Source organism: Pleurodeles waltl, chromosome 10 (genome assembly GCF_031143425.1).
Source record: "Pleurodeles waltl isolate 20211129_DDA chromosome 10, aPleWal1.hap1.20221129, whole genome shotgun sequence".
In the NCBI taxonomy this organism is placed as follows: domain Eukaryota; kingdom Metazoa; phylum Chordata; class Amphibia; order Caudata; family Salamandridae; genus Pleurodeles; species Pleurodeles waltl.
Genome location: NC_090449.1, coordinates 548405523 through 548418951, shown reverse-complemented (window position 1 = coordinate 548418951; position 13429 = coordinate 548405523).

Sequence of the window (13429 nt, the reverse complement as noted above, 5' to 3'; positions counted from 1 at the left end):
TTTGTTCCACAACATATGTTATATAGCCTCAGCAGGTCACTATCATGACTCGTGGCAGTGACAATCTGGACTAACGCTACGGCATCTGGTGTGCTTGAGTTGCCAGTGAAATTAATGTATACCTCAGGTGTTTTGGATAGAGTTCAGTGACCTTCTAAAGGCCCTCTTGAAAATTAGTCAAGAGGATTCTGATCCTTTCCTGGAAAATGCACAATTGTATAATCATAATCTTGCAATCTTAATCCCCATTGTTCAATCCAAGGAGGCATCTTGGCTTTTGGATTGCCAAAGAAGGCCAGCAAAGCTTGATGATCAGTCACCAGCACAAAAGCCTTTCCATACAGGAATACATGGAGATGTTCACAAGCCCATGCCACAGCCAACATTTTTTTCCCAGGCTGTGAGTAAGCAGGTTCTGTTTGAGACAAACTACTGCTAGCATGGACCACAATATGCAGTCGAGCGTTTGGGACTTCACTATGCTGTGCAAGGATAGCGCCTAAACCAATCAGGCTAGCATTGACCACAACCTCTACATGAAGTTTTGGATTAAAGTACGCCGATTCCGTAGCATTTTCAATCGCTTGTTTGATTCTCTTGAACTTTTCCCACATTCCTGTTGTTAACGCATCCCTTTATGATCATTTATTACACATCAGGACTCGTTTTAGGCCAATTAATCTTTTGACCCAGTTGAGAGACACCTTAGGACGAGATAGCTAATCAATATGTCAATCAATACATCAATAATGTCATCAATATTTATCATAACGACACATTTCACTTTAATCAAAGTCATTAATCAATTCAAAACACTACCATGACCTTGCAGTCATGAATAACCACACCAGTTTAGTAGAAATTTATGAGTTTTATCCCCTATTGTTTACAATTCTAAAAGCAGATGTGTTAATATAAAAACCAAGAAACATAATAGCATAGTCACGATATGGCAACCTTGATAAGATTTCATTAAGGCGAGAATCACAAACATCAGAACATAACACGGCGTAAACATAGATCAATTTAGCAGAGTGTCAATAACGCGCCAGTTCAACAAAGCATGGATTCGGTCGTTTGTCTATTTGCGTCAGTTTAGTGAACACCTGTCCTAACCACTGATTAGCATTATCATGTCTGCAAAACAATTTAGAACACCACTTTGGAAAACATCTAACTATGGTCTCTGTCAAAAGTAAGCAGTTGGTACCTAGAAAGGAAAAGCAAACAGACAAATCACAAATGCATTGTCATAATTACCCTCCAAGGTTTAGGTCAGCGCACAGGTTCAGTCTTCGTCTTCAGGACATCAGTCAAATCGCCATCAGTCAGAACTCAGCTCCGGGGCAAAATGGGCACTCCCCTCATAAGGAGGTAAAGTGTAAAATTGGCAAATCTAAGGACGAGGATGGTTTTAAGTAAACCAATGAGACACCAAACAGAATGGCAAAGTTTCTGGATAAAATCAATAGCATTCCCTACCTATTTCTAAATGGCTCCCCGTGTCATGGGGTTTTATCCCTTTTTCATTGTACATTCCCCTAAAATGTCATTGGTCGTTAGTTATACCCCACTATCTTTATCCAATGGAAAAACAAATTATGTCATTAATCTTTCACCCCATATTATTTTACAAGCTTCTCATTGGTCTTCATGATTGACGTCTTCAGAGGTAGCACGTCCGGTATGATTTCATCCTTCTGTAATTCTTTGCACATCTTTTGGTCAGTAGCTCCATTGTCTTTACCGGTTTGAATGACCTTGTATAGTACATTAATCTACACTGTTACATTTTGTCTAATATCACTCTACAAACAATGAAGAATTCTTGAGAACAGATCTACTATGGTTACATTCAGTTTCTAGTTTGAAGAAAACAAGGGGTTGTGTCCTTTTGCGAGTCAGCACACTGCAAGATAGGAAAAATATGATTAATAGTTAGTATAGAACTTATTCAATATAACAATTTATAAACATTTTAGTCAGCATTATTAGTTTACGTATACATTGGTGGCCACTCCCCGTGGTCACATTTCAAGTGCACGTTTAAGCAAAATTTTACTATTACAGTTTCTATGCGGCATTATCACACATTAATTCAAACATTTCATGTTAATATAGATTATATAAGCTACGCTCTCTCAGTCCCTCCTCTGATGACTTTCGTCATCACACAAACCTTTCCCTTTTTGACCTTTCATTTTAATTCTTCACTTTACACATAATGCGCATTTCAACATTCTGTCCTTTGTGTGAACTTTCCCAAATTTCATTAAACATTTTCTCCCTTTCACTTTCCTCATTCTTTTTGTTCCTCTTTGTCCAATTTCTTCTAATTTTGTCATTAATTTTGCATGCTCCCCATAAACCTAATAAACAGGCCAGAACAATTAATAGACCCCCTAGTATTTTTGCAAGAACCCCATTCCAAACGTTGCTAAACCAGCTCCCTACTCTGGCAATTCCTTTTCCCACTTTCTCCCACACTCCAGGTTCCTTCAAATCCTTCAAATCTGCACTATCTCTTGTTAGGTTAGTAAGCATACCTCTAATCCTTTTACTATTATCGGTATATACGAGCAACAATGAGGCTCGTTGAGCATCTTGCAGACTCCGCCGCTCTTTGCTAAAAGAATGTCTAAAGCAAGCCGATTTTGAACAGTCATAGCTCTTTCCGCAGAAAGTTCAGTATCCATCAGGAGTATAGCCCCTGTAAAATTTGTCAGCATGTTATCCGCAATAGTCGACAACTTTCAAATGTTTATGGAGTTTAGAATAACCCCTACTGAAGGAATTATGGCTCCAAATATGTCACCAACAACAGCAGCCGCTGTCTCACATTTTTGTTTAGCATGTTGTAATTCAGACGTTTTAGGTATTTGCTTTAAGTCATTAATCTAGTAAATCTTTGGGGAAACTATCCCCAAATAACATGTCCATACCATCCCTTAGGGAGACGATAATAAGCATTAAGTCCACTGATATAATAGATCCCATGGATCGCTGGATCCTGTCCATTTAACATGAATGTCCATTTACTCCGAAACAAAAACACATGCCTGCATTCACTCGTTCCCACAAATAAAGTGTCATGTTCAGATTTCGGCCTATATATACACATAGCCTTCCTACATGTAATGCATCTATAGCTAATTTGCCTTGCGTCTTTATTGTAGTGTAAGCATAATCGTTTTCATAAGTGCGTTTCTCTAGCCCTTTTTCTAATCTTTCTTTTAATGCTTTGCGTCTATCATCAGTGTGATCTAAGAAGCTTTTCTCTACAGGTGTTAATAAGCAAATCAGATTGTTGCGGTGTACATAAGCTGTCCCAAATGTAAGTGTCGGTTCAAAGAAACCTCTACCTATCTTTATGCTATGCTCCTTAGCTAATTTGTTCAGAAACTCAATCACTGGCACAAAAGAAAACACCACATCCAAATTTGAATAGAAGTATTGCACATGCTCTTGATTATAGAATCTTGTTTGTAGCAAATTACAACTTATCCCATAGGTTAGTGGGAGACTATAATAAGTGACCCCTTCTTGTACAGATGAAGGAATCTTTGTACACACATAACAGTTTTTCGCATCCGTGGTCTCAACATACTCATTCAGCAAGCAATAGAAGACGTTAGTGGAGAGTTCCCCTTTTGAGTTAGTTCCCTCATGCAAGTGTTTTGTATCTTGCTCAAACCTTTCCCACAGTGTTAGTGTTGTAGTTTCAGGTTTTGAAGCATTGTTAGTCGCTTTCTTATCCAACCACGGCATTACCACAATCACTCCTGCAATTATTATTGCACACACAATACCTAATATAAGGCTTAACCAACCACACACTTTACCCTTTTTGTTACTACCTCTATTATAAGCCATGGTCTGCAAAGAATCAGATAGCAGAATAAATCAAAGAAAATAATCAACTTGAGGACAATATAAAAGTTCCCTTTTTTTTTTTCTTGATGTAAAGTCTCTCTTTCTCTCTGCGTGTATTTACAGCGTTTCACTCACTCCAGGACCCTTTTGCCAATCAAGTTAGCAGCTTGTCATACTCGGGTTTCAAAGTCAATTCAGGTTATCAGTGTCACATACGGTAATTTATAAGTCTCTTTCTAATTTTTCTTCCAGCCTTCAATTTCAATTTTAGTTTTAACACAGTCTCTTTTCTCTGATTGATTTGAGGTACCGTAGTATTGGCCTGGTACTTCTCGATCAAAACAGAACGCTAAGAATTCTTGTTGCCATTCAGATGTTGTTGCATATGCCCATTCAGGACCTGCGTACCTTCTATTTGCGGTTCTTTTTCTTTTCAACCTGCGTTCACTTTGCAATTCTCCTTCACTTAGATCCTATGTATCAGTTTCTTCTGTTATTGTTTTACCTGGTACGACCTTTTCTTTCGCAGCCTGCTTCTTTGGCCAGTTATCACCTTTATGCGTCTTCTTCCTGCCTGTCTTTTTAGGACGCTGAACAGCACCCTCCTCTTGTGCTATGGTGTTTTCTCTTGCCAGACCTGCAACTGGCTCAGGGGATGCGGTGTGTTTTGACCTCTCTCTACTATTTCCCCTTCTTCTTCTTCTGAGTCTTTAACAGTTTCAAGCTCTAACCCGTAGCCGTCTACTTCTGGGAGAACCTCTCCGTGATTTAGTTCTCTTACTGAGATAGGCTCATTATCACCTCTCTCGAACTTGTTTACTGTTTGAGGGACTAGGCTGTTCTCAGTGGGCTCTCCTGCAGTCTCAGTTCCCCTTTGGCTATTTTCTGGCCCTGAGACTTCCTTCTCTGGAACTGCTGAGTCGGGAACTTCAAGTTCCTCATCAGTCGGACATGTTACCTTCTTTGTGTGACTGGCATATATCCAGTTTGGAACGCCTGCACATTTCACAGCAGTGGTTGTTGTCAGTATTACTTGATAGGGCCCCTTCCAGCGTGGCTCCAAACACAACTTTCTCACGTGCTTCTTGACAACCACCCAGTCACCGGTTTGCAGGGTGTGACCTGGATCACTGATCGGTGGCAATGTGTTGGCTTCCACCTGGTGGGAAAAAGAGCGAACCACATCAGCCAAACCTTTGCAGTAGTTCAACACCATTTCATCTGTGATATTCACAAGAGCATTTGCTGGTACTGCGGGCAGCCTCATAGCTCTGCCCATGAGAATCTAATGGGGTGATAGTCCTGTCTTCTTATCAGGTGTGTTTCTCATTGACATCAGCACTAAGATAATGCATCTGGCCATTTCATATTGGTGGCTGCACACATTTTTTGCTATTCTCGACTTCAAGGTACCATTCATCTGTTCTACTAGTCCTGATGCTTCGGGGCGGTAACTACAATGCAGCTTTTGTTCAATGTCCAACGCAGCACACAAGAGCTTAATCACCTCATTGTCGAAATGTCTGCCCCTATCTGATTCTAAAGAGACCGGAAAACCGAACCTGGGTATTAGTTCTCTAAGCAACAGCTTTGCAACTGTGAGACTGTCATTTCTATGTGTGGGGTAAGCTTCAATCCAATAGCTGAAAACACACACAATTACCAACATGTACCTCAATCCTCCACAAACAGGCATCTCAATGAAATCCATTTGCATCTTGCTAAATGGACCACCAGCTCTCCCTATGTGGCTCAAAGTTACCACAGTCCATTTTCCGGCATTCATCTGTTGACAGATGATGCACCTGTGACAGGTATCCTCTGCGGCTTGTCTGAATTTCGGGTTAAACCATTCAATTTTGAATGACCTGATCATTGCATCTCTCCCAAGACGGGCCTGTCCATGATAGAGCCTTGGAATTGTGACAAAAGACTTTGGCAAAAACTGTTTTCCCTCCTCAGAGACCCATAAGTCGTCAGCTCTTTGTACACATTGCATTCTCTGCCAGGAGCATTTCTCCTCTCTGCTTGCACGACCCTGTAGTGATTTTAGCTCATCTAATGTATCAACCACCCTCAATGCAAAGTTCAAACATGTTTCATTTTCAGTTTGAAGTAATAATTCCCACTGGTCTGTGAACGATATACAGTTCAATGCGCAATACCTTCGACTTGATCTACATAGCCGTTTCCCATTGACAAAAAGTCTTGTGATTTAACATGAGCATTGCATTTCACCACGACAATTTCAAGAGGTAACTGAATCACATGTAACAAGTCCTTAATGTGTTCGCCATTTTTCACTGGTGAACCAGAAGAGGTCATGAAACCTCTCTGACCACAATTGACCAAAATCATGTACAATGCCGAATCCGTATCTGCTGTCAGTATAGATAGTGACGTTCAGATTTTCAGCTGCGTGGCATGCCTTAGTAAGGGCAATTAATTCTGACACTTGTGCGGAATACACTGTCTCAAGCCAGGAAGCTTCAATGATACCAGCTATTGTACATACAGCATAACCAGCTCTTAGCATTCCGAGTGAGTTTCTCAAACAGGATTCATCAACAAACATAATGCAATAATTTTCTTTTAACTGCGTATATTGTATGTCAGGTCGGGGCTTGGTACATAGTTCTGTTATCTCAAGACAATCATGCTCCCCTTCCTCCTCATTATTAATCTCAGTACTTTCAGCAGGAAGTAGAGTTGCCGGGTTCAATACAGTACGTCTCTTTAGGGAGACATTCGGTGACCCCAAAATAATTGTCTCATATCGGGTAAGTTGGGCATTTGTCATGTGCTGAGTTTTAGTTCGGGTCAACAGAATTTCAACTGAATGTGGAACCATTACTGTTAAGGGATGTCCCATCACTATGTCTTCACACTGCGTGAGGCTTTGACCAACTGCTGCAACTGCGCACAAACAACCCGGTAAGGCTGCCGCGACGGGGTCCAAGGTAGCTGAAAAATACGCTACAGGACGGTTTGCACCTCCATGGACCTGTGTCAAGACAGACAAAGAACAAGCATCACGTTCATTACAAAACAGTGAAAAGGCTTTGTGCAATCAGGCATACCTAAAGCTGGTGCCCTGCACATGCACTCTCTCAATTCCATGAATGACTCAAGCTCTTCCTTAGACAGAGTTATGGTATACGGTTCATCTTTGGTTTCCTTGCCTGTTAGCTTTATCAATGGTTTTGAGATAATTGAGAAGTTGGGTATCCACTGGCGACAGTAACCCACCATTCCCAAAAACATCCTGACATCTCTCTTTGTTGTCGGGGGTTCATTTGCAAAATAGCTGTCTCCCTTTCCTTCGATATTCTCCTGGACCCTCTCTCAATCAAGTGTCCTAAGTACTTCACCTCTTTTTGACAGAACTGCAACTTCTTTGGGGACACTTTATGACGGTTCTTTCCCAAATGGTTTAGTAAGGCAATTGTGTCATACCTTCAGTCATCTTTTGTTCTGGATGCAATTAGCAAGTCATCAATGTATTGTTCCAGAGTCGAACTGAAAGGCAGTTCTAGTGACTCCAAATCTTTCTTCAATATTTGATTGAATATGGACGGTGACTCAGAAAACCCTTGAGGAATTTTGCACCAACTGTACACCTTGTCCAGGAATTAGAAACTGAATAAAAACTGACTGTCCTCATGAAGAGGCACCGAAAAGAAAGCTTGTGACAAGTCTACCACGGTGAACCATTCTGCATCACACGGAACATGGAACATAATCACTGCTGGGTTCGGCACTATAGGGCAACATTTTACCACAACCTAGTTTATTTTCCTCAAGTCCTGCACAATTCGAACCTTCCCAGAAGGCTTTTTCAGACCCATTATTGGTGAATTACATGGGCTGCTCAACACCTCTTTCAGAACCCCTTGCTTTACAGAATCTGCAATTATTTGCGACACCTGAATAAGGACATCTTGTGCCATGTGATATTGTGGCACCTGGGGAAACACTGCATTTGGCTTCCCTTGTACTTTAACTGGTTCCACTCCTTTTATCAGCCCCACTTCCTTTCATGTCAAATCCCACACTTTCTCTGTCACTGTTCCCTGTAACTCAGCTGGTAAGTCAGTCACTGTCAGCATCGGGAATAGGGTTATCAGAGGGTAATCCTCATTCGCGGTCTGAGTCTCTAGTTCAGAAAACTGACCGTCATCCCCTTCATCATCACTGTTTGTTTGCACCTCTATTCCATCACTGGAACAGGTAATTGAGCATATTGTCTTACACAATAAGTCTCTTCCCAATAGGTATACAGGACTTGAATCAGAGACTACAAACCTATGCAGTCCCTGGAAGTTTCCAATCTCAACTTGCACCGGAACTGTAATCAGGTTTGTCAAGTACTGGTTTGCTACTCCTACCCTTCTTATGGTACGCCCTGAAAGTGGCAATTTCGGAACCTCTGCACTTCTGACTGTAGAGAGTGTAGCTCCGGTGTCAACCAAAAAGGAACCCTTGTGACCCATTACCTTTCCCTCTACATAGGGTCCCCTCTGATTTACTTCTAAGGATGCTGCAAGCCTGCGCTCTTCACTGTCTGAACTGTCATCCAACCATTCCTCATTCATTCCGTCTTCACCACGCAATGGGAATTGCTGTACTGTGTTATTTTGGCTCACTACTTGGCCTGTGACCTGTTGCTGTCCCATTGGAGCTATTGGTAATTGCATTTGCTGTCTAGGTCCATAGGAACCTACTGTTGTACTTGCTGCATTTGCGCTGGTTGAATACGCGTCATTTGCATTTGCTGCATGGGCTGAAGCCCCTGCATCTGAACCATGTTATTTTGGAAGTTCTGATTTTGACTTCTCATTTTTGGACCACTCACATTTAGGAATGTACCGACATTTGTGCTTTGTTGAACGACACCATCATGCACCTCATTCGGGCATTCCCGCTTCCAGTGCCACACGCCCCCGCACGCGTGACATGGTGACATCCTTTTCATCCCTTGCGCATTATTTTGAACCAGAACAGTATTCAAATCTGGACTGCGATTCACAAAACCTCGACCTCGTCCTCTCGGTAGCACGTGAAACACACTATTCCCTTGCGGTTGTTGCTGTACCATCTGCTGGATTCCATTTCCCTGCCTACCTGCCTGTGCTGCCCTTATCTGCATCACCATCACTTTCTCCTTCAGTTTTCTCTGCTTCAGCTCAATCTCATCACTACAGTATTTTGCATACTGCAACACCTCATTAATCAGCTTTGCTTGCCAACAGATCAAATTAATCTTAATCATCTGGCTAACCTCTGGTCTCAGCCCTTCAACAAATCTAAATACGAGATGGTTCATGTCTTTCGGCTCAATAGTTTCAGTACCACTATAATGTTTGAACGCTTTCAACAACCTCTCATAGTAAGCATGTATCGATTCTTTAACCTCCTGTGAAGTCCGATCGATTTTCTGCCAATCAGTCACTTTCAGCGACACCTTCTGCTTCAAAAACTCAATCGCTTTATGATAGTATTTCATCACCTCCTCAGAGGGTGCTCCGGTCGCCTTATCCCTTGCCGGTTCCTGTGTCGGCCAGTCCACACCTCTCTTGCACTCAAGCCATAAATCGAGCGGGACAATGATCTCAAACAAAGTATTTAAGTCTTCCCAGAGACACTTCGCAAGCTTCACAAACCTATCTGTTTGCTGATACCACTCGATCGGCTTCTCCCTCAACCTGGGATAATCATTTGTGAAAGATAGAATGTCTCCCCTGGACCACGGTACATGGACTAAAACCCCACCAGCTGTTTCTCTCATTGGTAGCATCTTTACTGATCCCGTATCTGGTGAAGCTTTAGCTTGACTTGATCCCGGACTATCGCTTTTCTCTTTATCTCTTTTCTTTGCCCATCTGCCTTCCCATTTTTCTAAGGCTCCCCAAATCTGAGCACTTTGCAGTATTTCTTTTAGATGCGCTTTCATTCCGGCAGACCTTTTGTGCTCGAAGTCCTTTGAGTCAAAGTCTAATCTATAGCTTATTTTCAAATGTTTAGTATTCTCAATATCGATATGGTATTTGTCTGCCAGGTTCGCCAACCTCAGATGTACCTTACCTACTTCTTTAGTGATTTTAGGGCACAGATATCTCAATTCTGTTTCTGTGTATGACTCTAATCTGTTCACACCCATTGTTCCTTCCACTAATTCAGCAGCCTCCACTCTCAGTCTCACAAAGTTCAGGTATTCCTCTTTCTCAGACCTTTCCAACTTCGCTACAGTTGCTGCAGCTTTTGGAGTGTAAGTTTTTTCTAACCACTCATTCACTTGTTGCACCGTAAAACCTTGCAGTGAAATATTCCCTGCATTCATCATTGGCGAATGTGAAGCATTTGTACTTATTGACAGCGGGGTTAGCATACCTAGCCCTGCCTGTCTCATTGCCTCCAGTGGTGCTTCAACAGGGCTAATGTCTAACAAAGACCTTGGTTTTTCAACTGCTTGTTCTCCCGGGCCCATTGACTGGGGAGTTCCTATGGACCCTCCTCTTATTGTATCTTGGGTCATCAATCCCTGATCACACATACCAGGCGTACCTTGTGCATACAATGGCACCGGCGGACCAACAGTAATTGGCAATGATATAGCAGCTGGTGTCTGACCTGGTCCCAAACCCCGTGGAGCAGCGACTCCAAAAGTTGATTCTCTGAAGCTGGGGCAGGTACTAATGGAGGTCCTGCTGCTGGATTATATCCTGGTATCAGCTGTTGCTGCGGCTGGGGAAGCAATTGTGGGGTTGGCTTAATCTGTATTAACCTCAATTTTGTTTATATCGGGTCTGGCGGCACTATCAGATTTGTAGTAGTCTCTAGTACTGGGAAGTCTTCATAGATTCTCTGTATCTGCGGTGGAGGTTGCAACTGTATCTGGCTGTCTGGCGCAGTGGGTACACTGACACAATTTTGTGTCAAAACCGTATCAGTAGTCTGTACTGTATCAGTAACTCCCTTCTCCTGCGTCTGGTTCCCAGGACCCGCAATAGTGCTCGGAACATTGTCGCTTACAGCATAAGGTGTCGGAAGATCGTGTAATATCTGATTTAGAAACTCCTCATCGTCTGAGTCATATTCTTCTATCCAAGATCTCTTAGTCTCTTTAGGCTTACTAGAGTCCTTGTCTGTTTTACAAGCGGCTTTCTTCCTCTGCGTCTCGTCTCCCTGTGCTCTTGCTGGAAACCATCAACTATTCCTCGTCTCCACATTTTGCTCTCATTATCCAATCTAGCCTCAGCTCAAGTCTTTTCTGCCTTTTTATTCTCCTTTCAAATTTATGCTGTCTTTGTTTGATAGCCATTAAATCCCAGACTACTAATGCCACGTACTGAGCTGGCTTCGGAGGCGGCTATTGTACACTTAACATCCACCTCAAATTCTCTAGAACTCTTGTATTGAACGTTCCATGTTCCGAACGCTCTTAAAAGCTTTGATAAAGTTCATCTTTGCCTCTTTTCTTTGGTTTGCATTTAATCAGAAAGTGACTTTAACTCCCAGGACAATCTTCACCCACCTTTCTCAACCTATTGCCTCTTACGGACGGCAGCCAATCCGTGCGCGACCCCTCTCGGCAACTGATCTATCTCAACGCGGCACCACTGACGTCACACTCACACACTGCAGCTGACAAAGTCTTGTACGCCCCTCACTGGATTCACACCAAACTATTGCAAAATTACTGCGAGCACCTTTTAAACAACAACAACAACTCAAATTTGCCGGTTTACTACAGGAAAGGTACTCATTCGCTTCAGAACTTTACAGAGATTTCACTTGAAGCCTCGGCCGCTACTCTCTCTTTCTCAGTTCCCACACCCACAATCAGAATTCGACCCGCAAGTCCTACTCTCGACTTGTCAATGGTTCGTTCTAGTGCACTATAGAACTTGCCAAATCTCCATCGAAGTTTCACACATGCAGTTTGACTCAAACTCGACTTGTCAACCACACCCAATTGACCTAATTAAACCACACAAATTACAACATAAACCCAAGTGTCTCCTACACTTGTCAATATACTCCGGAGTCTTAGACCGCGACAGGTCCGTACATTAACAACCAACCACATGGATAATTTTGAGCACAAAGCACCACACTCATATGAAGTACGCTGACTTCCCTACTCTCATACTGCGGAGTATGCCCACTCCTACTAAAACAACATTTACCTGGCCTAAATACAGACAAACTTCACAAATCTCCTGCAAAAATGCATAAAGTGAGCAAGCGCAAATTCTACACCACACATGCTAAAACGCCGAGAACATGCCCAACTCACTTAGGTAGGCTCCGAGATCCCAGGAAATTCATGGCGAATTTAGAAACACATCATACCTCCAATTTTCATTATATCAGAAAAAAACAATTTAAACAATAATTCTCTGTCCTAGAGCCCCAAAGGGCCAAACCGTCGCTCTGCAACCAGAACTGTTAACTCGTCCCTTTATGATAATTTATTACACATCAGGACTCGTTTTAGGCCAATTAATCTTTTGACCCAGTTGAGAGACACCGTAGGACGAGATAGCTAATCAATATGTCAATCAATATGTCAATAATGTCATCAATAATTATCATAATGATACAGTTCACTTTAGTCAAAGTCATTAATCAATTCAAAACACTACCATGACCTTGCAGTCATGAATAACCACACCAGTTTAGTAGAATGTTATGAGTTTTATCCCATATTGTTTACAATTCTAAAAGCAGATGTGTTAATCTCAAAACCAAGAAACATAATAGCATAGTCACGATATGGCAACCTTGATAAGGTGAGAATCACAAACATCATAACATAACACGGCGTAAACATAGAGCAATTTAGCAGAGTGTCAATAACGCGCCAGTTCAACAAAGCATGGATTCGGTCGTTTGTCTATTTGCGTCAGTTTAGTGAACACCTGTCCTAACCACTGATTAGCATTAGCATGTCTGCAAAACAATTTAGAACACCACTTTGGAAAACATCTAACTATGGTCTCTGTCAAAAGTAAGCAGTTGGTACCTAGAAAGGAAAAGCAAACAGACAAATCACAAATGCATTGTCATAATTACCCTCCAAGGTTTAGGTCAGCGCACAGGTTCAGTCTTCGTCTTCAGGACATCAGTCAAATCGCCATCAGTCAGAACTCAGCTCCGGGGCAAAATGGGCACTCCCCTCATAAGGAGGTAAAGTGTAAAATGGGCAAATCTAAGCACGAGGATGGTTTTAAGCAAAACAATAAGTCACCAAACAGAGTGACAACGTTTCTGGATAAAATCAATAGCATTCCCTACATAATTCTAAATGGCAACCCGTGTCATGGGTTTTTATCCCTTTTTTGTTGTAAATTCCCCTAAAATGTCATTGGTCGTTGGTTATACCCCACTATCTTTATCCAATGGAAAAACAAATTATGTCATTAATCTTCCACCCAATAATATTTTACAAGCTTCTCATTGGTCTTCATGATTGACGTCTTCAGAGGTATCACGTCCGGTATGATTTCATCCTTCTGTAATTCTTTGCATATCTTTTGGTCAGTAGCTCCTT